The sequence below is a fragment of the Nycticebus coucang genome, chromosome 2, assembly GCF_027406575.1.
Source record: "Nycticebus coucang isolate mNycCou1 chromosome 2, mNycCou1.pri, whole genome shotgun sequence".
In the NCBI taxonomy this organism is placed as follows: Eukaryota; Metazoa; Chordata; class Mammalia; order Primates; family Lorisidae; genus Nycticebus; species Nycticebus coucang.
Genome location: NC_069781.1, coordinates 126,555,296 through 126,581,702, shown reverse-complemented (window position 1 = coordinate 126,581,702; position 26,407 = coordinate 126,555,296). Strand labels below are relative to the sequence as shown.

At 37.1% G+C, this 26,407-nt stretch overlaps 1 long non-coding RNA gene and 1 pseudogene across 1 annotated transcript; one reads left to right on the top strand and one right to left on the bottom strand.

Annotated features, from left to right (window-relative positions):
- Positions 1-276: 276 nt before the first annotated feature.
- Positions 277-1,761, bottom strand: LOC128566898 (endoplasmic reticulum membrane-associated RNA degradation protein-like; annotated as a pseudogene).
- Positions 1,762-9,223: 7,462 nt separating this feature from the next.
- LOC128593790 (uncharacterized) lies at positions 9,224-15,369 on the top strand. Its single transcript, XR_008382411.1, has 3 exons — positions 9,224-9,352; positions 12,999-13,064; positions 14,794-15,369. It is a non-coding gene; the product is annotated as an uncharacterized LOC128593790 (long non-coding RNA).
- Positions 15,370-26,407: the final 11,038 nt, after the last annotated feature.

The window sequence follows — 26,407 nt, the reverse complement described above, 5'->3', positions numbered from 1 at the left end:
TTTTGTGTCAGTTGACAAAGTCCTCAAGGAATTATTTGGCTATTGGGAAAGTCAGTGACTTTTTTTTTTTTTTTAACAACAATTATATTATTCTTCCCATTTTCAGAAATGGGTACATTTGGGACTCTGCCTTTGCTGAAATTTATTTAAAAAAATCAATTATCAGGAAAATGTTTATGCCCAAGAGAAAAAAATATTTTTTAAAGAAAAAATGCTCTTTTAGATATGTCTTTAAAATATTCTGAAGAATGGCATTTATTATTCTTTTTTTTGTCAGTGTTTTCATAAGACTATATTTGTGGATTTTTTTTGGCTAATTGTGTCAACATTTGCTTCTTCTCACTAAAAGTCCAAATTTTCGACAGTGCTGTGTATGTGAGGCTGACAGTCTCATGCCACTTGTTCTTCTCGCAGCTGGTGTAAGCCATGAGGTTCTCTGTATGCTGCAAGATCCACTTCAAGAACTTCAGGTACTGCTGAGACTCACAGGCAGGTTTCCCACCAACAACATGAACGTTGACCAATTCCAGTATGATGAGCAGTAAGATCAGGGAAAGCATGGGAGACAGAAGCCTAACACTGCTGAGCATGCGCAGGGAGTTCTGCCGCTGGCGGGACCGCAGAGTCCTCTCCACCCACTTCCCGTGCCTCAGCTCCAAGGAGAGAATGACCTGGCTAGACATCTGCTGGCACTGTGCACTGATGCACCGGAGCACGGCCACCACCTCCAGGACAGCCCTTGGGCAGAACAGTGTGGGGATGGGTGTGCTGCAGAGTCTACCCAGCACCTGGAGCCACCTGGGCTCTTGGACAGGCTCCTCAGGACCCAGCAGCAGAGGCCAAGCTCCAATGCTCTCCTCACAGCGCAGCACCTGCTTTTTAAGCTGAGAAACCGAATGGCAACGAGACACATAGCCTTCTGTAAGACCAATCAGCAACTTTATTTCTGCTTTTTCCTTAAGAACTGACAACAGATCTTCATCAATGAATCTGAGTAAGAGGACAAGAGAGAAGGCAAGCAGCTGGTTTGTCACCTCCTTTGGAAAGTCACGCAAGTTAATCTCCCCGTGGCTTAAACGGTCTCTTATACGGGGACCCTCCTGATGGTTCAGGAAATCCCGGAGAAATTCCATAACAGGCTCTCCAAGGAAAAGAGGAAGCTGATTGATTTTACCATCGTTCAAGTGTTTCGCCAAAATTTCATCGAAGGTGGTATAAAGAGCTGTTGACTCGGCAGTCAGGAGTCTCTGTAGGCATTTGTTAACTGTGGTGAAAACTCTCCTGAGTCCAGTCTCTAGTTATGTCAGTAACAACATGGCACAGTCAGCAAACCTGTGTGCCTTGAACGTGGTCACTGCAATTTCCCAATAGGGTGACATGATTTCTAATATGAAAGTGGACTTTGTCATCACTTCTTCTAATACCAAAAGCATCTCGTAAGTTACATCAGGAAAAACGATCAAATCTTCAAAGTTTGTTAAGAGTCACAGCAGACCGGTGTGTGAATGTCAACTTTGTTTGTTGAAGGTAATTCTCCAGTAACTAGCTTAGTCCTGCTGTCAACAGGACCATCATTGAACAGTATCACCGACTGCCCAAACACTTGTGCAAGCTCCTTGGAGGCAAGAAGGTCTCTTAAAAGAAAGGGGCACTCCTTCCCAACCAGTAAAAATACGTCACCCAAGGCTCGTTCCAGACACGATGTCAGTTTCATTAAGCCAAGAGAAATGGCAGGAGATTGCAGACTTTTCAAGTCATCAAATATTTCAGCAAATAACCTTTAGATGCTGAATCCAAAGCTTCCTTAGTCAAATGGGCACCTTCCTCAGCTCAGGTTTCATTTGTAAGCCTCGAGATGTCTTCAGGGAGAGGGAAGGCCCGTGAATGGAGGAGTCTGAAGACTGGTAAGTAAGAACGGCTGATAAGCAGTATTTGGAAAGTCCTTTATCCCAAAAGGTTGTTCAACAGTCGAACCTCTGGAAAGTTTGTCCACTGAAGCCACGGTGTATATCCAACTTCAAACTGCATCTCTGTCAGAGTCAGGAGGTGGGACTGGACGGCTGCACACACAGGACCGAGCATTTTCACTGTGCCCCGGTAATCCAGACTCTGGTCTTAAAGAAGAGAGTTCAGTACCCAGCTCCACGACACATGCTTAAAACATGTCTAAGTCAGAAAAAGTGCTTTGGTTACACAATTTCCACAAAACCAACAGCTTACAATTGAACATGTTGGAAACAGAGCACTTATCTGATTATAAAAGAATATACTACCAGAGTTCGGAAAGTACAAAAAGGTTCAAACAAGGAGTATTTTCTTCAATGCCTTTACCTCTGCAAGTATAAAGGAAGCCAGATTCATGTTGAGTATGTAATTTGTAACCTGATTTTTTAAAAATAACATTGTTAGACTGAAATTTCAGTGATAATTATTTTAGAACATCTTTATAATATAAATTTTGATAAATTTAGGGTTGGACATCCACATGGTTCACAATCAAAATATACAAGAGAGTGGATAAACTTGTGTCCCTGTTATTTCCCACTTAGTTTAGAGATTTCTGTATCAGATGAGCTTTCTTGTTCATGCTCAGCAATGTCCCAGGCCCGTGTGTGCAGTTCTCACATTCACTGACCTAACACCCACAGCTTGAAGTTTGGCTGTTTACAGATTTACGTATTTCTTTCTTTTTTTCTTTTTATTTTACTCATATTGTATGGTCGTTTTATTCAAGACACTTTCTTTTATGTCTTCATAGACACCTAATAAGCCAGCTATTGGCACATTAAAAACAAGTAATTTTAGTAAGGAGCATAAAATAGATTTCGTAGTATCAACTCCATTTCTAAGCATCATAGTTCCTTTTATACTTACTATAGTTAATTCTTTTTTTTTTTTATTGTTGGAGATTCATTGAGGGTACAATAAGCCAGGTTACACTCATTGCAATTGTTAGGTAAAGTCCCTCTTGCAATCATGTCTTGCCCCCATAAAGTGTGACACACACCAAGGCCCCACCCACCTCCCTCCGTCCCTCTTTCTGCTTCCTCCCCCCATAACCTTAATTGTCATTAATTGTCCTCATATCAAAATTGAGTACATAGGATTTATGCTTCTCCATTCTTCTCATGCTTTACTAAGAATAATGTCTTCCACTTCCATCCAGGTTAACACGAAGGATGTAAAGTCTCCATTTTTTTTAATAGCTGAATAGTATTCCATGGTATACATACACCACAGCTTGTTAATCCATTCCTGGGTTGGTGGGCATTTAGGCTGTTTCCACATTTTGGCGATTGTAAATTGAGCTGCAGTAAACAGTCTAGTACAAGTGTCCTTATGATAAAAGGATTTTTTTCCTTCTGGGTAGATGCCCAGTAATGGGATTGCAGGATCAAATGGGAGGTCTAGCTTGAGTGCTTTGAGGTTTCTCCATACTTCCTTCCAGAAAGGTTGTACTAGTTTGCAGTCCCACCAGCAGTGTAAAAGTGTTCCCTTCTCTCCACATCCACGCCAGCATCTAAAGTTTTCAGATTTTGTGATGTGGGCCATTCTCACTGGAGTTAGATGATATCTCAGGGTTGTTTTGATTTGCATTTCTCTAATGTATAGAGATGATGAACATTTTTTCATGTGTCTGTTAGTCATTCGTCTGTCATCTTTAGAGAAAGTTCTATTCATGTCTCTTGCCCATTGATATATGGGATTGTTGGCTTTTTTCACGTGGATTAATTTGAGTTCTCTATAGATCCTAGTTATCAAGCTTTTGTCTGATTGAAAATATGCAAATATCCTTTCCCATTGTGTAGGTTGTCTCTTTGCTTTGGTTATTGTCTCCTTAGTTGTACAGAAGCTTTTCAGTTTAATGAAGTCCCATTTGTTTATTTTTGTTGTTGAAATTGCCATGGCAGTCTTCTTCATGAAGTCTTTCCCCAGGCCAATATCTTCCAGTGTTTTTCCTATGCTTTCTTGGAGGATTTTTATTGTTTCATGCCTTAAATTTAAGTCCTTTATCCATCTTGAATCAATTTTTGTGAGTGGGGAAAGGTGTGGGTCCAGTTTCAGTCTTTTACATGTAGACATCCAGTTCTCCCAAAACCATTTATTGAATAGGGAGTCTTTCCCCCAAGGTATGTTCTTGTTTGGTTTATCGAAGATTAGGTGGTTGTAAGATGTTAGTTTCATTTCTTGGTTTTCAATTCGATTCCAAGTGTCTATGTCTCTGTTTTTGTGCCAGTACCATGCTGTCTTGAGCACTATGGCTTTGTAGTACAGACTAAAATCTGGTATGCTGATGCCCCCAGCTTTATTTTTGTTACAAAGAACTCTTAGCTATACGGGGTTTTTTCCGGTTCCATACAAAATGCAGAATCATTTTTTCCCAATCTTGAAAGTACGATGTTGGTATTTTGATAGGAATGGCATTGAATAGGTAGATTGCTTTGGGAAGTATAGACATTTTAACAATGTTGATTCTTCGCATCTATGAGCATGGTATGTTCTTCCATTTGCTAATATCCTCTGCTATTTCCTTTCTGAGGATTTCATAGTTTTCTTTATAGAGGTCCTTCACCTCCTTCGTTAGGTATATTCCTAGGTATTTCATTTTCTTTGAAACTATGGTGAAAGGAGTTGTGTCCTTAATTAGCTTCTCATCTTGACTGTTATTGGTGTACACAAAGGCTACTGACTTGTGGACATTGATTTTATATCCTGAAACATTACTGTATTTTTTGATGACTTCTTGGAGTCTTGTGGGTGAGTCTTTGGGGTTCTCTAAGTATAAGATCATGTCATCAGCAAAGAGGGAGAGTTTGACCTCCTCTGCTCCCATTTGGATTCCCTTTATTTCCTTGTCTTGCCTAATTGTATTGGCTAGAACTTCCAGCACTATGTTGAATAGTAAAGGTGACAGAGAACAACCTTGTCTGGTTCCAGTTCTAAGAGGAAAAGCTTTCAGTTTTACTCCATTCAGTAAAATATTGGCTGTGGGTTTGTCATAGATAGCTTCAATCAGTTTTAGAAATGTGCCACCTATGCCTACAATCTTCAGTGTTCTAATTAGAAAAGGATGCTGGATTTTATCAAATGCTTTTTCTGCATCTATTGAGAGGATCATGTGATCTTTCTTTTTGCCTCTGTTAATATGGTGGATAACGTTTATGGACTTGCGTATGTTAAACCAGCCTTGCATCCCTGGCATGAAGCCTACTTGATCATGATGAATGACTTTTTTGATGATAAGCTATAATCTATTGGCTAGGATTTTGTTGAGAATTTTTGCATCTATATTCATGAGTGAGATTGGTCTGAAATTCTCCTTTTTGTTTGGGTCTTTTCCTGGTTTTGGTATCAGGGTGATGTTTGCTTCATAGAATGTGTTGGGGAAGATTCCTTCTTCCTCAATTTTTTGGAATAATTTCTGCAGTACAGGAATAAGCTCTTCCTTGAAGGTTTGATAGAATTCTGGAGTGAAGCCATTTGGACCAGGGCATTTTTTGGTTAGAAGATTTTTTATTGTTTCTTTGATCTCAGTGCTTGAAATTGGTCTGTTCAGGAGCTCTATTTCTTCCTGGCTGAGTCTAGGGAGAGGGTGTGATTCCAAATATTGATCCATTTCTTTCACATTGTCAAATTTCTGGGCATAGAGTTTCTGGTAGTATTCAGAGATGATCTCTTGTATCTCTGTGGGATCAGCTGTTATTTCCCCTTTATCATTTCTGATTGAGGTTACTAGAGATTTTACTTTTCTATTCCTCATTAGTCTGGCCAATGGTTTATCTATTTTATTTATTTTTTCAAAAAACCAACTCCTTGTTTCATTAATTTTCTGAATGTTTCTTTTGTTTTCAATTTCATTGATCTCTGATTTGATTTTGGATATTTCTTTTCTTCTACTGAGTTTAGGCTTAGATTGTTCTTCTTTTCCAATTCCATAAGATCTCTTGTGAGATTGTTGATTTCGAATGTAGGCATCTAAAGCGATGAATTTTCCTCTCAAAACTGCTTTTGCAGTATCCCACAGGTTTTGGTAGCTTGTGTCTTCATTGTTGTTATGCTCAAGGAAGTTAATGATTTCCTGTTTTATTTCTTCCTGCACCCATCTGTTATTCAACAGAAGATTGTTTAATGTCTGTGCCTTTGTGTGGGGTCGAGCATTATTGTTAGAGTTGAGTTCCACCTTTAGTGCCTTATGGTCTGAGAAGATACAAGGTAAAATTTCAATTCTTTTGATTCTGTTGATATTTGTTTTGTGTCCCAGGATATGATCAATTTTGGAGAATGTTCCCTGGGGTGATGAGAAGAATGTATATTCTTTATCTTTGGGGTGGAGTGTTCTATATGTGTCTATCAAGCACAGTTTTCTAGGGTCTCATTTAAATCTCTTATATCTTTGTTTAATTTCTGTTTAGAGGATCTGTCCAGCTCTGTAAGAGGAGTGTTAAAGTCCCCTGTTATGATGGTATTATCAGATATCATATTGCTCAGACTGAGTAAGGTCTGTTTCAAGAATTTGGGAGCATTTAAATTGGGTGCATAAATATTTAGAATTGAAATGTCTTCTTGTTGTATTTTTCCCTTGACCAATATAAAGTGACCATCTTTGCCTTTTTTGACTTTAGTTGCTTTAAATCCACGTGAATCTGAAAATAAGATTGCAACTCCTCTTTTTTTCTGAATGCCATTTGCCTGAAAAATTGTCTTCCAACTCTTGACTCGGAGCTTGAATTTGTCTTTTGAAGCCAGGTGTGTTTCTTGCAGACAGCAAATGGATGGCTTGTGTTTTTTCATCCAGTCAACCAATCTATGTCTCTTCAGTGGGGAATTCAAGCCATTAACATTTATTGAGATAATTGATAAGTGTGGTAGTATTCTATTCATCTTATTTGGTGAGAGTCCATTGCTTAGTTTTATCTTTTGCATCAGTGTGGAGGTTAGGTTCTGTCCTTTAATTTCTGAGTTCTTACTTTGCTGCTGATCCATTGTGGTGGTCAGTGTGTAGAACAGGTTGAAGTATTTCCTGTAGAGCTGGTCTTGTTGTGGCAAACTTCCTCAATGTTTGTATATCCGTAAATGATTTGATTTCTCCGTCAATTTTGAAGCTTAGCTTAGCAGGGTACAGAATTCTGGGCTGGAAATTGTTCTGTTTAAGTAGATTAAAGGTAGATGACCATTGTCTTCTTGCTTGGAAAGTTTCATTAGAGAAGTCTGCGGTCACTCTGATGGATTTGCCCCTGTAGGTCAACTGGCGCTTACTCCTGGCAGCTTGCAGAATCTTTTCTTTTGTCTTGACTTTGGACAGGTTCATCACAATGTGTCTTGGAGAAGCTCGGTTAGAGTTGAGGCAACCTGGGGTCCGATAGCCCTCTGAAAGCAGTGTGTCAGAATCTTTGGTGATATTTGGGAAATTTTCTTTTATAATATTCTCTAGTATGGCTTCCATTTTTCTGGGGCATTCTTCTTCCCCTTCTGGAATTCCTATAACTCGTATGTTGGAACGCTTCATATAGTCCCATAATTCTGACAGTGAACATTCTGCTTTCTCTCTCTTCTTTTCTGCCTCTTTTACTATCTGAGTTATCTCAAGAACTTTGTCTTCTACCTCTGAAATTCTTGCTTCTTCATGGTCTAACCTGTTGCTGATACTTTCCATTGCATCTTTAAGTTCCCTAATTGACTGTTTCAGTTCCTTCAACTCTGCTATATCCTTCTTATACTCTTCATATCGTTCATCTCTTATTTGATTCTGTTTTTGGATTTCCTTTTGGTTATTTTCCACTTTATTAGCAGTTTCCTTCATTGTTTCCATCATTTCTTTAATTGTTTTCAACGTGTGTATTCGAAATTCCCTTTCTGTCATTCCTAACATTTCTTTATAGGTGGAATCATCTGCAGTAGCTACCTCATGGTCCCTTTGCGGGGTTGTTCTGGACTGGTTCTTCATGTTTCCTGGAGTTTTCTGCTGATTCTTCCTCATGAGTGATTTCTTTTATCTGTTTCCTTGCCCTAATTTTCCTTTCACTTCCTCTTGCTCTTTAAGTTCTCGTGCCTGTGGAAGTTGCGGGCAGGTTTAGACAGATTGAACACACGCGACCACTTGCCGGTTTTCCACTGTTTTAGTCCTCCTCTTGGGGTCCAGATGTCTCTCGCTGACTCCCTGTAGCCTTGCAGGGGTGATGATAGGCAGAACCCACCAGCCAGAGATGCCTGGAGTCCTATCTCCCCAGACTCACGGTGCCCAGATGCAAGGAAGGTGTTACTTGGCTGCCATCTTGCTCCGCCTCCGCATTTATTATTCTTAACAATTTGGCTTATGCTCACCTATGGATCTCAGAACACTCTGTTTAACTCAAGGACTCATTTGAAATGTTATATATTTTGTACATAAATATTGTATAGGAAATAAAAGTATACTGAAAGCTAAAAAAATACCCTTATGTTTATATCTTGGGAATTGTTTGGTTATAGGAAGAAAGACCAAAATATATATAAAGAAAAAATATAATTTATTGGAAGAATTCACAAAATTCAGGGTTAAATATAAGATTGTATTTCATTTCCACATTGGAACTGGGGATTGGGAATTCAGTAACCCAGATAAACTTAACTTCTTCTATGGGTCCCATGAAATTTCACCATTGTTTCTTTCCCAACTGCTTCATTCTTCTCTCTTTTGTAAAATAGCTTCTGAGCTCAGGCAAGCAAGTGAGTAATCAGTACCACCACCTGTCTATTTCACAGCACTTCCCAGTTCAATTAACAGAAGTTTACTACCCTGTTTCCCCGAAAATAAGAAAATAAGACAGTGTCTTATTTTAAGGTGTGCTCCCAAAGATGCACTAGGTCTTATTTTCAGGGGACGTCTTATCTTTCCTGTGAGTAGGTCTTATTTTCGGGGAAACAGGGTAGCATCTCTGTGTCTTATTTCTATACTTCTAAGACAAAAATCTTATTGAACTAGATTCATCATCCTGTTGGTTAGCTGTACCCCAAGAAGTAATGGCTAGGGTGCAAAGATGATGGTCTGTACATGGTCTGAGAGAGAAGCTCTTAAAGAATCAGATGTGCTCTTAAAGGATTGAAGTTGTATGTTTCAGTTTTCTGTTTCAAAATTGCTAATTATAAAAGAACTAAAAAATGTATTTGTAATGAAATCTACTTTATCCTGATTATATTTTAATCATTTAGTTCCAAGATTCTTCTTTCTCTTTGTCCTCAGAGACAGTCATTGGTCCATGTTTGATTACTCTTCATGTCACTGAATAATTCATCCTCTCCTGGACCTTCTGCAGCAAGCTGCTAACATCCCTTCTTTGTCCGTGGACCTCATCTAATCTACCTTCATTGCAGGGTAACTCCTGTGCCTGATTATGTTTTCATTCTATCTTCATGGATTCTGTTAGTGAAAAAGCTTGCTTTATTTATTTATTTTCACTTAAGTCTTCCCTCTAGATAGATCCTTCAAGATAGGTAAAGATGGATTTTCTAGTGTGAGCAAGTTATACAGGAAAAAAGACAGAGAGACTGGAGACTAACAACCATCAGGTTATACTGATGACTCCACATGAAACTAAAAGTTATCCCTCCCTCTATTCCCTAGTTATCAGTCTAAAGAAAAATTCCATGGAATATAAAAAGTAGAGGGGGCCATCTAAGGTGTGAACTTGGCAGATTTGGGGAGAACATAGTCATTCTGTAGGCGTGTCAGTGGGCTTCCAAAAGTATCCACTGGAAGGAGGAAAAAAACAACTAATCTATCAGCTTGAGGTGTGGCTTCTCCACAAGCATCTCTTAGAGTTATCCCTTTCTGGAAACTTTGCAAAATGGCAGCATGATGAGTTAACACTTTTATTAAATTTTGAGAATTCCCTTAACAAGGTCCCATGTTGACTATTTCCCCTTGTATTTCACAGAGATAGAGTGATGGTATTAAGTGGGATTTATTGCCTAAATTATGACTAGGTGTTCTTAAGTGGGTATTCACTACTCAGACATTGCCATGTACACATGCAATCTGCATGTAGGAATATTCAGAGCATCTGTTTTGTATATATTAAAGCAATTGGTGTCTTTAACTTGGCTTATAAATCAATTCATAAAATTAATTTACATTTAGGGAAAAAATGAATAAGAAATATTATATGCAATTCTAATATCACATATTAAATTAAGAGATCTTATTGGAATTTCTGTTTTCCTTAACTTTTATTATTTTTTGTCATTTCTGTTAAGTTTTTTATGGTATTAACAATACGATTTTTGATATTGTTCTCTTTCATTGCCATAATCTACTCAAATATTATTAATACCTTCTGCAATTGATTTCTGAATCTACTTATTATTTCTACATCTATAATTCATGAAGATTTTAAAATCTGAAAAGCTTTAATATTTCTTATCATATTCCATATTTAATATTATATATTTAATTTCTTTTAATGTTGGATTTCTGGGTCATTTGAAAGAATTTATGAAGTAAAATCTGAGTGTTTCCATGTCTGTCAACCCTGTAACTCCTAAGTTATGTACACTGGCTGATCTTACTTTGACTTTTCTTAAATTAGACACATCTCTAGACTTCCAAGTAATATCATTGTACTGATTTTCAAAGCTCAAAAACTTATATTTGGGAAAATTCTGGCCCAGCTGAATATTATAATATTTCATGAAACAGGATTTTTGTTGTATAACAACCATGAGGCTTTCCAGACTACTTGAAATTTCTGAAGAATGTGACAAAATTGATTGCCATCTTTCTCTTCAAACTCTTATATTCTTGAAACTACCTTTTTTTCCCCTTGGTTTTCTTGATGTTTCACTCTTGATTCAGCTCCCCATATCCCAAATTATGTATTTTGAAATCTTGATTACTCAGCTCTTCCTTCCTTGAAATAATCTTCTAAATTTCACGTGCTGTTCATGTTGCCATATTCATCCTGTCCAGAGTTTTCTTTCCTTTTCTTATCTGAGAATTTTCAGTATTAACTTGTCTGTTTGACTTTCATATAGCTCCATGTCCTTTCCCTCATCTACAATATGACTTTCCTCTTATAATTTCATACCTTCAAATCCTCTAAAAATGCCATTTATTTCCCCATAGTCTATAAAGAAAAATTTCAAATTTGGGGTATGAAAATCAAATCTGCCTATCACACCTGTAACATTCTCCAACTATCCATGCCATGAGCTACTCATGAATAATATTCATGTGCTTTCGTAAGCTCCATACATGGAGTTTGATGCTTTATGCAGTGAAAATCATCTATGTGTATTTAATGTGGTTAAAATGGTATTTTCCTGATGTGTACTTTCCCGTAATCCTAAATTTTCATCCTTGGAGACCCAGATCAGATACAACCTCATAGTAGACTTACTAGTTCACACTACTTCGAATTAACCACCTTTCCTTTTATTATGCAATCCCTAGCAATTGGTATAATAAATTATGATTTACTTAATTCAAAATTATGTTATTTAAAATAATAGCGGAGCATGATTCTAACTAAATATACATAAAATTGAAGTTAGAATATGAATCTTACAATAAGTATTTAATTAACAATAGTGGACAGTGTAGAGTGGAAGTAAGGATGTCTTAGTAATTCTGGTCAAACTCTTTCAGGCTGAATTGCCTTACAGTTACATGGACTGTAGACTATAAATAATGAGGGGGATAGACAGGCATGGAGTGATCTGGGGGAGGGATTTGCATCCAGAAAGGGATGGTTTTTATTTGTGTGCTATTGACTAATTTTTCTTCTTCCTCTGGGATGGGCTTCTCTGAAATAGAGGCTATATCTAAGGTAGTATGTGAAAAGGCCCTCACATATGTCACATTTATACAGAACAAGGCGGTTTACAAATACTTTCAAGTATTTGTTCTCTTAAGAGCTTGTTTATGCCCTTGCCAGCTCCCTCAATATTGCCATATTACTATTGAGAAGGTGACCTTTTCCTCTTTCCTTAAATTTTACCTTTCATTATTTCTTCTTTCCATATCTAAAATAAAATCAATATAATATTGGAAGTGCTTTGTGAACTTCAGTGAAATATTTAACAAAATAAAGATTAACTTCACTTTCTGGCCATGGCCATTGATAGAAGATATAATTTTTTCCTTTTTCCTCAAGGGATCTCTCCAGTGGAAGACACAAAAAATTGTTTTGTGAGTGTAGTTCTTCCCCTATTAGTTCATTAAAGAACTCAGTGAAAACAAACACTTGTAATGTCACAGTTAGGTTGTCCTTTTTAAGTAATGAAATTTTTTATTGCTGGTTAATTTATTTTTTAAAAATTGACACATTATAACTGCACCTACATATAGGATACAATTTGGTGTTTCCATATATATATACATGTTGCATGGGGATCTCTCTAATCAGGGTAGTATATCTACCATCTTATTTATTTGTTTGTTTGTTTATTTATTTATTGAGATAGAGTCTCAAGCTGTCACTCTGGATAGAGTGCTGCAGCATCACAGCTCACAGCAACTTCAAATGCTTGGGCTTAAGTGATTGTCTTGCCTCAGCCTCCAAAGTAGCTGGGACTACAGGTACCTGCCACAATGCTGGCTATTTTTTTTGTTGTTGTTGCAGTTGTCATTGTTGTTTTAGCTGGCCTGGGCCAGGTTTGAAACCACCAGTCTCAGTGTATGCGGCCAGTGCTTTACCCGCTGAGCTACAGGTGCTGCATGTATTTATTATTTTTTGTGCTAAGAACATTCAAAAGCTTCTCTTCCAACTATTTTATAATATACAATACTTCCTTCTCAAGGGTAGCCACCCAAATGTACAATAGAACACCTGAGTTTATTCTTCCTGTCTAACTGTAACTTCACATGCACTGACCAACCTTCCCCATTCACCCTTCTCCCCTCCTCTTTCGAGTCTCTGGTGACTGCTGTGTCTATGGGTATTAAAAATAGAGTTGCTGATAATGCACGTGGCATTTGACATGAATCCTTTAGAGGTTTTTAAGTGGTGTCTTCTTTTCAGAAAACCTACCTTCTTTCCAAAGAATCTACCCTGTGTGGAGACGCCACCATTGCCTTGTTATTAAAGGTAAGATTATATTTATATGTTTTAATTGGCTCAAATTTTCCAAGCTCTGGTAAGAGTTAAGCCCTTTTAGATTATGTCTTGTTTATATTAGACATCATTGGGTGGCCAGAAACATCAACAATAAGACTCAGATTAGCTTTGATGGTTAATTTTATATGTCAACTTTACTGGGACATGGAGTGCCCAGATATTTAGTAAAACATCATGTCAAGGTATGTCTGTGGGGGTATTTCTGAATGAGATTAATTCATTAGACTGAGTAAATCAGATTGACTTCCCCAAGGAGGGTGGGCCTCATTCAGTCCATTGAGAACCTGAGTAAAATAAAAGGCCGAGCAAGAAAGAATCCTGCCTGTCTGACTATCTTTGAGCTGGGACATCAATCCTCCTGCTTTAAACCTCAGCCTCAGACTAGAACTTATTCCACCAGCTTTCATGGGTGTCCAGCTTGCTGATTTCACTCTTGGACTTCTTAAACTTCATATTCATGTGAGTCAATTTTTTCATAGTAAAATCTCTGGAAAACTCAAACAAATACAGTTGAAAATTTAACTGGTATATCAATAATTCTCTAAAACACATAGGAAAATAGGACACCTTTCCAGCTGACATCTAAGTCATTCTTTCTATACATATGTCCATATTGCTATGCATAGAATTAGACAGAAACGGTTTTCAGATGGAAGAGTATGATCTTATTTACTGACTAAATAATGCCCTCTTGTAAGTTTGTCTATATGTATGCATGTTTATAGACATTCACATTTGAGCTACAGATAACCCCAGGAATGTGAATGCAAATACATTTGTAAATTAAACCGAGAAGAGCAAACACATCTTAACTCTGGTTAAGTGATTCTATGGTGATTCTATGGTTTTAGCATGACTCATGGAGAAGCATGACAGCTTGTATGACCAGCAGATATTCACAGAGCACTGTGTAAAAGATGCTTTTCTGTAATTGACCCCAGGGCAAAGGACTGATGGCTTGTATAAAAGCCTCCAGATATGCATTGGTCTGGCTTCTAATTAGTGAAACAAAAAAGAGCTGAACTTTGGAAATTGTGATGAGTCCATGATCTTTTTTCCTTTAAGGAAATAATCACTTTGCCCTTGAACTCCAAAAGGGCTTGAAATCAACTGATTCTTCTCTTAAGCTCCTTAACAAGCCTGGGGATTAGAGGCAAGCAGTGTAGAATGGTTTGTGTTAGATATAAATGATAATGGACAATAGAAATTCACTTATGAATAAAGTACAGGCACCTTCGCAAGTTCCTTTACTAAGTTTATTTATTTATTTTTACGAGATACATGCATTGTGATTCTCTTGTTGCAAAGCCATGCATAAGGCAGATGAATGATAAAACTATTAGAAAAAAATAAAGCTAAATGCAGAGCAGTTCTTTATAAAATGCTATAAGAGGTAATAGTGTTTAGTTAATTAAATCAAATATATCATGAAAGTAAAATATAATTAAAATGACTGTTCTTATATGCATTTATTTTAAATAGTGCCACTGCAGTACTTTTTCATGTGTTTAAAGAAATAAAACTGCATTGGAAAATATTACTATAGTCTCCCCCCATTTTGATTTCAGAAACTTGTGCATGTCTTCAGATCTATTCTCAAATATATCAGAAAGTAAATAAATGCTATATCCAAGTGATCCGTGTACTTCTTCTATTTTGGTCACAGTTCCACTGATCTGCGTATATAATTCTTTTGCAGACTGTTGATCCTATTCTCACCCCTTAAATGAAGAGTTTGACTTAGTGCTGTTCACCTTGAAGGGAGGCACATTCTGCACAGTCTGAAGATGCTGCATGAATTACCTTTCCCTCTGTCACCCACCCCCAAGAAGGGAATAAAGTGTAATGGACCAAGGAGGAAGGTGGGGAGAGGGAAGGACAGAGAAGTGAAATACAGCAGGTTTGGGAAAAGGATATAGCCTTTGTGATTAATATTAAAGTTCTGAGCTCACAGACATCAAATTTTATTCTCTCTTTCTGAGATTTGGATGAACCTTACCATACCTGGCTTGGAGCAAAAGTCTCTTGCTAAATGATATTAAATATCAGGAATAAAAATGTCCTTAAATTTTGTGCTTTTTAAAAAACTTTTGAAGTTCAACTGAGTATTGGAAGATACTCTGTCGACTTCAGAACTTGCCAATAGCATACATGCATTGCTTTAACCTCTCCAGTCCCCATTCTGGTCACCCCATTTGCATATTCAGTCAACCTTTGAATAACACAGGTTTGAACCGATCAGGTCAACTTATATGCAAACTTTCTTTCACCTCTGCCGTCCCTAGACAGTTAGACCAGCTCCTCTCCTTCTTCCTCCTCCTCTTCAACCTTCTGAATGTGAAGACAATGGGGATGAAGACCTTTCTGATCCTCTACTTCCATTTAATGAATGAATATATTTTCTCTTACTTTTGATTTTCTTAATAACACTTTTTTTCTCTAGCAGATTTATATTTTATAAGAAATTGTAAAATAACTTCATGTTGGTATGATTTTTTAAACATGTTTCCACAAAATGTGTTTTGTCTCTTTTGTTATACAGTTTGTCTGGCAATTCAATTTAATCTCATCTTACTATTGCTGACTATAATTAGGAACATTTTCAAATCAATATAGAGTATAGTTATTCCTCATCAACAGTTACTTTTCCATCAATGATGCGTTGTTGGATAGAGAGGTTTGAATAGAGAGGTTCCCAGTTTATTAGTCATGGTAGGCTATGATAAGATGCAGTAACAATTGACCCTATAATTTCAATGGCTATGACAACAAAAGTGTATTTTTCACTTCTATTAAATATTCATTACTTGTACTCAGCAACTATGCTCCAAATTGTCTTTTGGGTCCCAGAATGATAGTCTTGCTTCTGTCTATTCTAGAACATTTATAGCCATCAAGGACGAGAGAAAACCAGTATGACCTGCCTGTTAAAATGTCTGCTTGGAATTGACACCTGATATGTTAAAACACATTTCATGGCCCAAAGCAAGTTGTTTGGCCATGGGATGGGGAAGTATAATCCTCACCCACTCAGATGTCCTTGAAAGCTGACATTTGGGAGTAGCTACTACTTTAGTTTCCTGAAAGTAAAACTCTCAGTGTCCTTAATATTGACTTCCTTTGGTCTAGGAAACCACCAAGTATGACCATTTAGCAAAAAGAATAAAAGCAAACATCCATTCTTTTCTTCTAAAGAAAAACTGTGAGATCCCATAAAATTTGAATGCAGTTGTGATAAAGACGGACGTGTTAAGGGTACTATTTAATAATGTGAATCGAAGAAATCTTCAATTCTTTTCAAATATGGAAGATGGTCCAAAAAAATGGTGTAATGTTCTTTACATGGAGTTGTTTAGAAGCTCAATAGCCTAGATTATGAATCAGCAAACTAAGTCCTTGGGGGCAGACACAGCCTGCAGCCTGTTTTTGAGGACACAGCCATTTGTTTAAAGATTATATACAGCTGCTTTCATACTAAGATGGTATAGTATATTTTTGCAACTGATATTACAAGGCCTGCAAGGTCTAAAATATTTATTATCATGCCTTTATAGAAAACATTTAAATCTTCACCTAGGTTAAATGTTTATGATTACCTGAGCCACAAATTCATTAAAAATATTTTGTATGTATGATTATATGTGTAGTTCTATGAAAGATGCTGGGTGGTATATTAATGAACAAAATACAAAGATAGAGTCTTTCTGTATCACATAAATGATATCCTAGTGGGGAAGGCAGATATTTAAAAAATTGTCCCGTAAATAAATCCATAATTTTGCATTGAATAATGTAAGCCAAGGAATGAGCCCTTGCAAACACATTGCTAAATGATATTAAATATCAGGAATAAATGATAATAAGTGATGAGTGAAACTAATTTAGACCAGGAGATCAGCTATGTCTTTCTTAAGGATATTATCTAAAGCTAAGATTGAACAGTCAAGTTAACTAAGTGATGAAAACATCATGTGCAAAGTTCTGGGTAGAGAAGGTAGTGTGCTGTGTATACAGAAATTAGATACATTCAGTAGTCCTAGTGAAAGAGAGCATGGACTATGGTAGCAGTGAAGAAGAAGAAAAATGAATGATTTTTAAGAGATGTGTAAATGGTAAGATGGAAAGGAGTTGCAATAGGTGAGAGACAGACATAAGCTGGGAGAGGGGGATTAAGAAGGATAGTCATGTTTCTACTTGTCCAGCTAGATGGTTTGTTGATGAAATAGAAACATGAAGAGAATCAGGCTTGAAAAAAGAGTTTGTAAAGAGCCCAGTTACATTTAGGGACGTGGTGGACATCCCACTGGTGATGGGGATGTTTGAGCTGAAGTCTAATTTGGATAATCAGTGTAGATGATGTTATGTACAAAGAAAATATATGGAGTAAAGGGTCCAAGGACTGAGTGTCAAGGACCCTCAATGTGCGAGAGCTGAGCTGAAGAGGATGGGGTGCCCAGAGCATATGAGAAGAACACTGCTTTACCAGGGAAAGAACCAGTGGACAAGAACATTTGAAGACAGAAGAAGCAGCTTGCAGATGTGCTATTAGGTCTTTAAACAAGAGACCATGATTAGAGTCAATCTCTCCAGGTCATTGTTCTGAAAAACTAGTGTGGGAAAAGGCTATCATTTGGTATCATTGGCAATATCCTGGATCAATCACAGAAGAGAGAGTGGATTATTTTTCAAGATTCACAAGTACCTTGCTTTTGAGACTGAGTAAATATTCCTGGGGTAAGTCTTTTGGAATATCTGGAGAATAACTGGTTACCTGAAACTTAACTGGAAGATGCTCAGAGTTGTAACAATTTAAATATTAAGTTGATATTCTCATTTTATTTTGTTCTCCAAGCACATTAGACATTCTACTGACCCTCTTCACTCACTGAAAATGACAAAAACTTCAGTAGTTTTCTAAATGCAGGGGCACAAAGGGGCTAGTGGATCATATACAGAAAAATGGGAAAATTTTTAAACTATATTTGTTCATCTAAGAAAGGGGGCTGGCTGGGAGCAGTGACTCATGCCTATATCCTAGCACTCTGGGAGGCCAAAGCAGGAGGACTGCTTGAGCTCAGGAGTTTGAGACCAGCCTAAGCAAGAGACCCCATCTCTACTAAAAATAGAAAAATTATTGGGTGCAGTGGCATACTCCTGGAATCCCAAGCTGAGACAGAAGGATCCCCTGAACACAGTTTAGGGTTGCAGTAAGTTATGAACTACACCTAGGGTGACCTAGGAAGACTCTCCAACAAAAGAAAAAGAAAGAGAGAGAGAGAGAGAGAGAGAGAAAGAAAGAAAGAAAAGAAAAGAGGAAAAAAGAGAGTCAAAACCACAAGTAACCAGGAAAATATCCTCTCTCCAAAATTTTGTAACGATTTTATGGAAGATAGTGGACTTTCTATGAAAGTGTAATGAGTATTTACAGAATTTTTATCTGTACTTTATATTTTACCCATACTTTAAGCTATCATTGTGATAGATAGAAAAGCATTTTTTCTTTCCTTTTGCAGAGACATACTTAAATAAAATAAGTGAGGATGGAAATATAGAAAACTGTAACTTTCATGTTAGGAAAAGGGAATTTAAATGCTTTAAGAAAAGGTGAATTTGAATAATTAAAACTCTTGGGAGAATTAAACACAGAGGGACTGAGATAAAGGCTAACTATCATAGCAGAAGTTTGTTTAAAAAAAAACTTCCACTGATAACTTTTGTTTATTTTAGAGTGAGCTTCTTCAAGCATTAACTTTGCTTTAAAATATGTTGATGCTACTTTAAATGCTTGATTTTAGTCTCCCAGGTTATATATGTCCCTGCCTGGATCCTGTTTCCTCACTACAGTTGAGATGGTTTCAGGTATAATAGGCTTGAGATAGGAAAGGGTAGAAAAGAAGTGTTTTTTTTTTTTTTTAGGGAATCTAACTCCATCACATAATTTGGTTTTCTAAAAGTATGTTGAAATAAAAAAAAAATCTACAAGAAAATATAGGGAAATTTCTTCTAGACATTGGCTTAGGCAAAGACTTTATGAAGAAGACCCCAAAAGCAAATATAGCAACCACAAAAATAGAGAAATGGGACTTAAATTAAACTAAAATGTTTAATGCACAGCAGAGGAAATGTTTAATGCTGTGTTTAATGCACAGCAGAGGAAATAATCAACAAAGTAAATAGGCCATCTACAGAATGGAAGAAAATATTTGCAAACTATACATCTGACAAGGAGCTAATATCTGGAATCTACAAAAAACTCAACTAAATGAATAAGAAAAAATAAAATTAACCTGTTCCCAAAGTGGGCAAACATATGAACAAACTTTTATCAAAAGAAAATAGACAAATGGCCAACAAACATATAAAAAAATGCTCAACATCACGAATTATCTGGGAAATGCAAATTAAAATCACAATGAGATGCTACCTAACTACAGACACTGCTGTGGTTGCAGTAAGAAGGAAACATTTATATGTTGTTGGTGGGGATGTAAACTTGTACAACATCTATGGAGGGCAGTATGGAGATTCCTCAAAGGATTATAGAATTAAGTAGACCTATCATTCAATCCAGCAATCCCACTACTAGAATTCTACCCCAAAGAAAAGAAGTCATTTTATAGAAAGACACCTGAAGCCAAATGTTTCTTGTAGCACAATTTTTACAAAGACAATGTCCACCACCTGATAAGTAATTTTTTTTTTTAAATGTGGTGTTATTTGCTTTGTAGAATGTGTTAAGAAGTATTCCTTCTTTTTCTATGTTTTGGAAAAGGTTATGTAATATAGGTACTAGTTCCTCTTTAAAGGTTTGGTAGAATTCTGATATGATGCCATCTGGTCTGGACTTTTGTTTTTTGGGAGATTTTGCACACTTGATGCTATTTTAGTGCTTGATATAGGTCTATTCAAAATTTTGAATTCTTCCTGGCTGAGTCTAGGAAGGTAGAGTGCTTCCAAGTATTGGTCCATTTCCTCCCGATTTTTATGTTTCTGAGAATAGAGTTTTTTGTAGGAATCATTGAGATTTTTTTTTTTTAATTTCTGAGGTGTCTGTTGTTATTTCTCCTTTATCATTTCTCGTTGATAATATTAGAGATTTTACTTTTTTGTTTCTGGTTAGGTTAGCCAAAGGCTTATTAATTTTATTGATGTTTTCAAAAGACCAACTTTTTGTTTTGTTGATATTCTGAATGATTTTTTTGTTTTCAACACCAAAAAATACACTGGGATATGATTAAACTAAAAAGCTTCTGCATAGCCAAGAGCACAATAAGTAAACCAAATAGACAACCTTCAGAATGGGAGAAGATTTTTTCAGGTTATGCTTCCAACAAAGGTCTGATAACTAGAATCCACAGAGATCTCAAACTAATAAATAAGAAAATAACAAATAAGCCCATTTCTATGTGGGCAAGAGACTTGAACAGAAACTTCTCTGAAGAAGACAGGAGCATGGCCTATAAACACATGAAAAAAATGCTCATCATCTTTAATCATCAGAGAAATGAAAATCAAAACCACTTTAAGATATCATCTAATTTTAGTAAGATTATCCCACATAACAAAATCTCAAATCTGCAGATATTGGTGTGGATGAAGAGAAAAGGGAACACTTCTACACTGCTGGTGAGAATGCAAGCTAATACTGCCTTTTTGGAAACAAGTTTGGAAAATACTCAAGGAACTAAAAGTAGACTTAACATTTGATTCTGCAATTGCTCTGGTATATACCCAGATGATCAAAAATCATTTTACAATAAAGACATTTGCACTAGAATGTTTACTGCAGTCCAATTCATAATTGCCAAGACATGGAAACAGCCCAAGTGCCCACTGAACTATGAATGGATTAACAAATTGTGGTATATGTACACCATGGAATACTATGCAGCCATAAAAAGATGGAGACATCACATCTTTTATGTTTACCTGGATGTAACTGAAACATATTCTTCTTAGTAAAGTATCTCAAGAATGGGGGAAAAAAGCATCCAATGTACTCAATACTACTATGAAATCAATATATAATCACCTATACATTCATGTGAATGGCGAAACATAAATATAATCCAGAAAGTAAGAGGGAAGAAGAGGATGAGGGGAGGGGAGAGGTCAGGAAGAGGGAGAGTATTTTATGGGACCTCACCAAATGTGCATAATGCAATGGTACATTTCAAAACTGTTAAGAAAAGACTATAATTGTCTTACCACAACAAATAAGTAAGCGAGGTAATGGACGTGTTAATCAGATAGATGTAAGCATTTCACATTGTATAGCAAATCAGTAAGTACACTGTACTCCATAAATGCATCAATGTACACAGTTTTGCTTTAATAAAGACAAAAAAAATTTAATAAATAGAGTAGTGCCTGTGGCACAGTGAATAGGGTGCCGGCCCCACATACCAAGGGTGGCAGGTTCAAACCTGGCCCCTGCCAAACTGCAGCAAAAAAGTAGCTGGGTGTTGTGTGGGAGCCTGCAGTCCCTGCTACTCAGGAGGCTAAGGCAAGAGAATTGCCTAAGCCCAGGAGTTGGGGATTGCTGTGAGCTGTGATGCCACAGCACTCTACCAAGGGCAGTAAAAGGAGTTAGATGATATCTCAAAGTAGTTTTGATCTGCATTTAAGCCCAAGTGCCCATCGACCCACAAATGGATTAATAAATTATGGTATATGTACACCATGAAATATTATTCAGCCTTAAAGAAAGATGGAGACTTTACCTCTTTCATGTTTACATGAATGGAGCTGGAACATATTCTTCTTAGCAAAGTATCTCAAGAATGGAAGAAAAACTATCCAAAGTACTCAGCCCTACTATGAAACTAATTTATAGCTTTCATATGAAATTATATGAAATTATAACCTAAGAATATAGGGAAAGGGGAAAGGGAGGGGAGGGAAGCGGGGAGGATGGGTGGAGGGAGAGTGATTGGTGGGATCACACCTACGGTGCATCTTACAAGGGTACAAATGAAACTTACTAGATGTATAATATAAATGTCTTAACACAATAACTAAGAAAATACCATGAAGGGTATGTTAATCAGTGTGATGAAAATATGTGAAATTGTATATAATACCAGTATATGGTGCCCCATGATTGCATTAATGTACACAGCTATGATTTAATAAAAAAAAAAGTACAAAATAAAAAATAATTTAAAAATGTGGTGTATATAGTGTACATTTACACACTCATACACACACACACACACAAACCACAGGGTACTACTCAGCTATAACAATGAATGAAGTATCTTTTGAAGCACCTTGGATGGAATGGGAACTTTATTATTGACTTTATTATTTATTATTTATTTACTTTATTATTCTAAATGAAGTAGTCTAGGAATGGAAAAATAGATACCACCTGTTCTCACTTAAGTGAGAGCTAAAGGAAGTATATTTATGGTGTTCAAGAGCAGTAGTATACACTGGAAACTCAAAAGGGAAGAGGGTGGGAAGAAGATGAGGGATCAAAATCTACCTGTGAGTATGAAGTACAAGGTACACTATTCTGGTGATGTGAACATTGAAAGTCCTGACTTCAGCATGAAACAATTTATCCATGCAACAAAAAACACTTGTACCCTCTAAATTTTTTAATAATAAATAAATAAATTATCCCGGAATCTTGAACTATATTGTGCATGATCCTCATGCCTTCTTCTCTGTCTTATTCTCTTCTTGCAAAATAATCAATTCTTTACTCTGGAGTCACAGCCATCCTTAAAAATGTAAATTGGATTGTGACTCCTCAAAAATCATTAGGATACAGAGTGAAGTCCTTAACACGCCCAGGGAGGCTTTTCCTGTACTGGTGGTGCTTTTTGTCTCCTGTTAACCTCTTTCATGCTATCCTCTTCCCAATTTCCTCTGTATCTTCTGCTTCACCACTCAAGTGCACCATGACCCAGCGTACCCCACATCCTTAGCCTAGGCTATTCTCTTTGCCCAGAATGTCCCATGCACATCCTAATCTCTGGAACCTGTGAACATGTTTTCCTACATGCTGAAAGAGACTTTGCAGATTAAGTTAATGTTTTGTGATGAGTAGAGTATCCTGCATTGTCCAAGTGGGCCCAATGTAATCATAAGGGTTCTTATGAGAAGGAGGTAGGAGGGTCAGAACGGGAGATAGAATGTGTAAGAAGGGCAGCAGAAGTCAGAGGGGGCAGAAGATGATACACTCCTGGCTTTGAAGATGGAGAAAGGAACCATAAGCCAAGGGACCATAAGGCAAGAAAAGAAATTGTCTTCTAGAGTCTGGAGCAGGAATCATCCTGAAGACACCTGACGTTAGCCGAGGGAGACCCATTTCTAACTCTGACCTGAGATGGGTAAGAAATACGTGATAAGTCACTAAGTTTGTGGCAATATGTATGGTAGCAACTCATACACCTTCCATCCCGTATCCTTATCTTACTAACCTCTCTGTCCCTATGCCATTTCTTCAGAAAATCCTTTCATGACATTCTTTACCTGATTTTATCCTGCCTCACATTATAAATCCTCAACTATTCAGGACTTGTCTTTCAGAGCTTTGTGGCCATTTGACATTGTGTATTTGTGGGATTACTTGATTGCTTTCTGCCCCAACACTGTCTATTTAACTGTACTGGAGCAAGGCCCGGGTCCATCTAAGACGAATGAAGGAAGGAATGGAAGGAGGCGCGGATATTGTAGAAGAAGTTGTGGTGATGATTTTTAGCACTAAAAAAGTGAGAGAGAAAGAAAGGAGATGGGTGTACGTTTTGTGTTTTCATGTTCCATTTTTTAAAACTCTGTCTAATCATGACCATTTAGATGCCCTTGTCTCACCTCTGTCATGGGTGTGCACGCTCAGAGGAAGTGAGCTCAGACCGCTTGCCTTTATCTGCACATGCATGGAGCTGCATTGCTGAGGACAAGAGGCAGTCCAGAAATAAGAAAACATTAAATGTAACTCTGCAAACTCAAAATATTGAAATTCACTTTCTTCTATGACATATAGCAGATACAATTATTGCACTGAAAGCTAAAAGAAATGAACACATCATATTATTTTCAGGTGTTTACAGGAGAACTCAGTTGCAAGCAATACACTAACTCTGGTTGGTTTAAACAGAAAACATACTATGTTTGAGCCACTGAAGTAACAGGGAGGATGAAGCAGGCATTTAAAAAATGGAAACTAAAAGAAGTCAAACAGCGCCCAGGACCAGGTTTGAAAAGACATTGATTGCTCTTGCCCTGATGAGCACCAATACTACAGCCCTTTGCCACACCCCCCCAGTCCCTATGGTCTCCTGTTCCCTCAAACCCATTGCTGGCACCTTGGCTCCATCTACCCCAGGAAAGCAGTCGTTGTTGCCACTGGAACCACTGTTAGTCAAACGAGTGGTCCTCTGTTCCCTCTATGAGCATCACTGGCTTGTGATTGGAGTATTGGGTGCTACTGGCTGGCCACTATACTCACGCTGGTGCCCTTGCTGCAGAGAATGCTAGAAAAATGAAAAGCAAGTGTTTCCAGCATCCAGTGAACGGAGGATGCTGTCTTCTAACAAGGTTTCATTTGTGAAGAAATATCAGCAAGGAATAAATTGTTTAAAAATAATTAAAGGCTGGTGTCTACACAAGAAGCTGTAGTCTGAAGCAGGTAAATTGATCAATTTCAGTTTAAGTGCTCTCGCTGTGAAATATAACTTCCTTGATTTCAATCCTTTCTCTCTGACCTTGGGCAACTTCACAAACCTTTATCTACAAGCAAAGTGCTGAGCCCAGGTCTGGCTCTTAAGACATTTTACCTATTATTATACAATGTAAGCGGTGTCTACCCTTTTTTTCAAAATCAGCACAAACCAGGAATATCTCACATTTTTGGAAATTCAGTTTTTGTTGGAGGGAGGGATTATGTTTCTGCTATTCTTTTGGCCTTTGGGAATTGGGGACTATTCATATATTCAGACAGGGTTTCCAGTTATTTTCAATTCCACCTGGACTTTTTTTTTTGTAAATAGCACATAAAAGAAATCTATCGAGTTGCCCAATCAATGTGCGTTTATTATTGCTTACCCAAGTGTTTAATAAACCCATCCTTATCCTGGGCATAGCTTTAAATACTTCATTGACTGTAACAAAACTGCTCTTTTCTTTCTGGCCAAAATGGCCATATAAACTATAATTAAGTACTAATTACAGGCTCTACTGGTCAGACAGGAGAAAGAAGAGTCCATTACGTGAACTCCAGAACAACCTCTTGGAGGAGACTTTTGCTGTGAAAAATATTATTAAATAAACAAAATGAAACATGGGTGTAAAAAAAGGTGGAAGCTTGAGCTTTCTTTCTCTTCTTCCCTCTCTCCTCCCTTTCTATGATGTGGCCACTGACCTCATGTATTACTTTTCTGTTTTGTGAAAAATAATGATAAAAGGAGAATACATGTTTTTAAAGGATGACTCCTATTTGTCGTGATCAATAAAATTATAAGGCTCTACCTTATGGATAACAATAGGATAAAATGATTTCCTATGTTCTTGCTATGTGAGAAAACTCCAAGTTTAATTAGTCCAATGCATGAAAAGTAAGTTGGAAAATCATTCTTTGGCTTATAATTATTATTAATGCAACAAGCATTTCTATTAGAAGCTTTCACAGGAGGGAAGTATACAATTTGAGAAGCAGAGAAATGTAGTTTATTTTGCGGACAAAAATACACACCCCAGGGCCACCTGCTTCGCCTTGCAGGCACTTGGAAACATCTCTGCAATCACACCCAGCTACTGTTAGAGAGCTTCTTGGCCATAGTCATGTGCATACTTTACAGGAGCTTAGCCTAGAAAGGACATATTTATCAGTTTATAACTGTCTCAGAGACAGCAAGTTCTAATTTAAAACTCCTGTGTAATACTTGTTAGGAAGTTTTAATATCTAAAGGCCAGACAAGGTCTTCCACGAAAATTTTCTAGACATTGAGAGAAACTAATCCTGTTTGGTGACATTTGGCTTCTCTGCAGTAGGTGATCTTGATTTCATATTTTATATCCACGGTTTGTTAACAAAAATTTCTTTTTTGAAGACCACCCCCCCTTGAAAAAGGGAAGTAAAAAATCTCAATACTCTGTAATAAATATTTAGCGTGAAATGCACTTTGAATATAAAATCTACTCATAAAATTTTAGGATGCTTTTTAAAATTGTATTTGCTATCTTGAGGGACTTCTGCTGTTTTTGCTCTTTGATTTGATGAATGGGCAGCGGATTGGCATTGGATCACTTTGTAAATATGTACTCCTTTGTAACGGCATCAGTGCAATCTCCATACTCCTAGC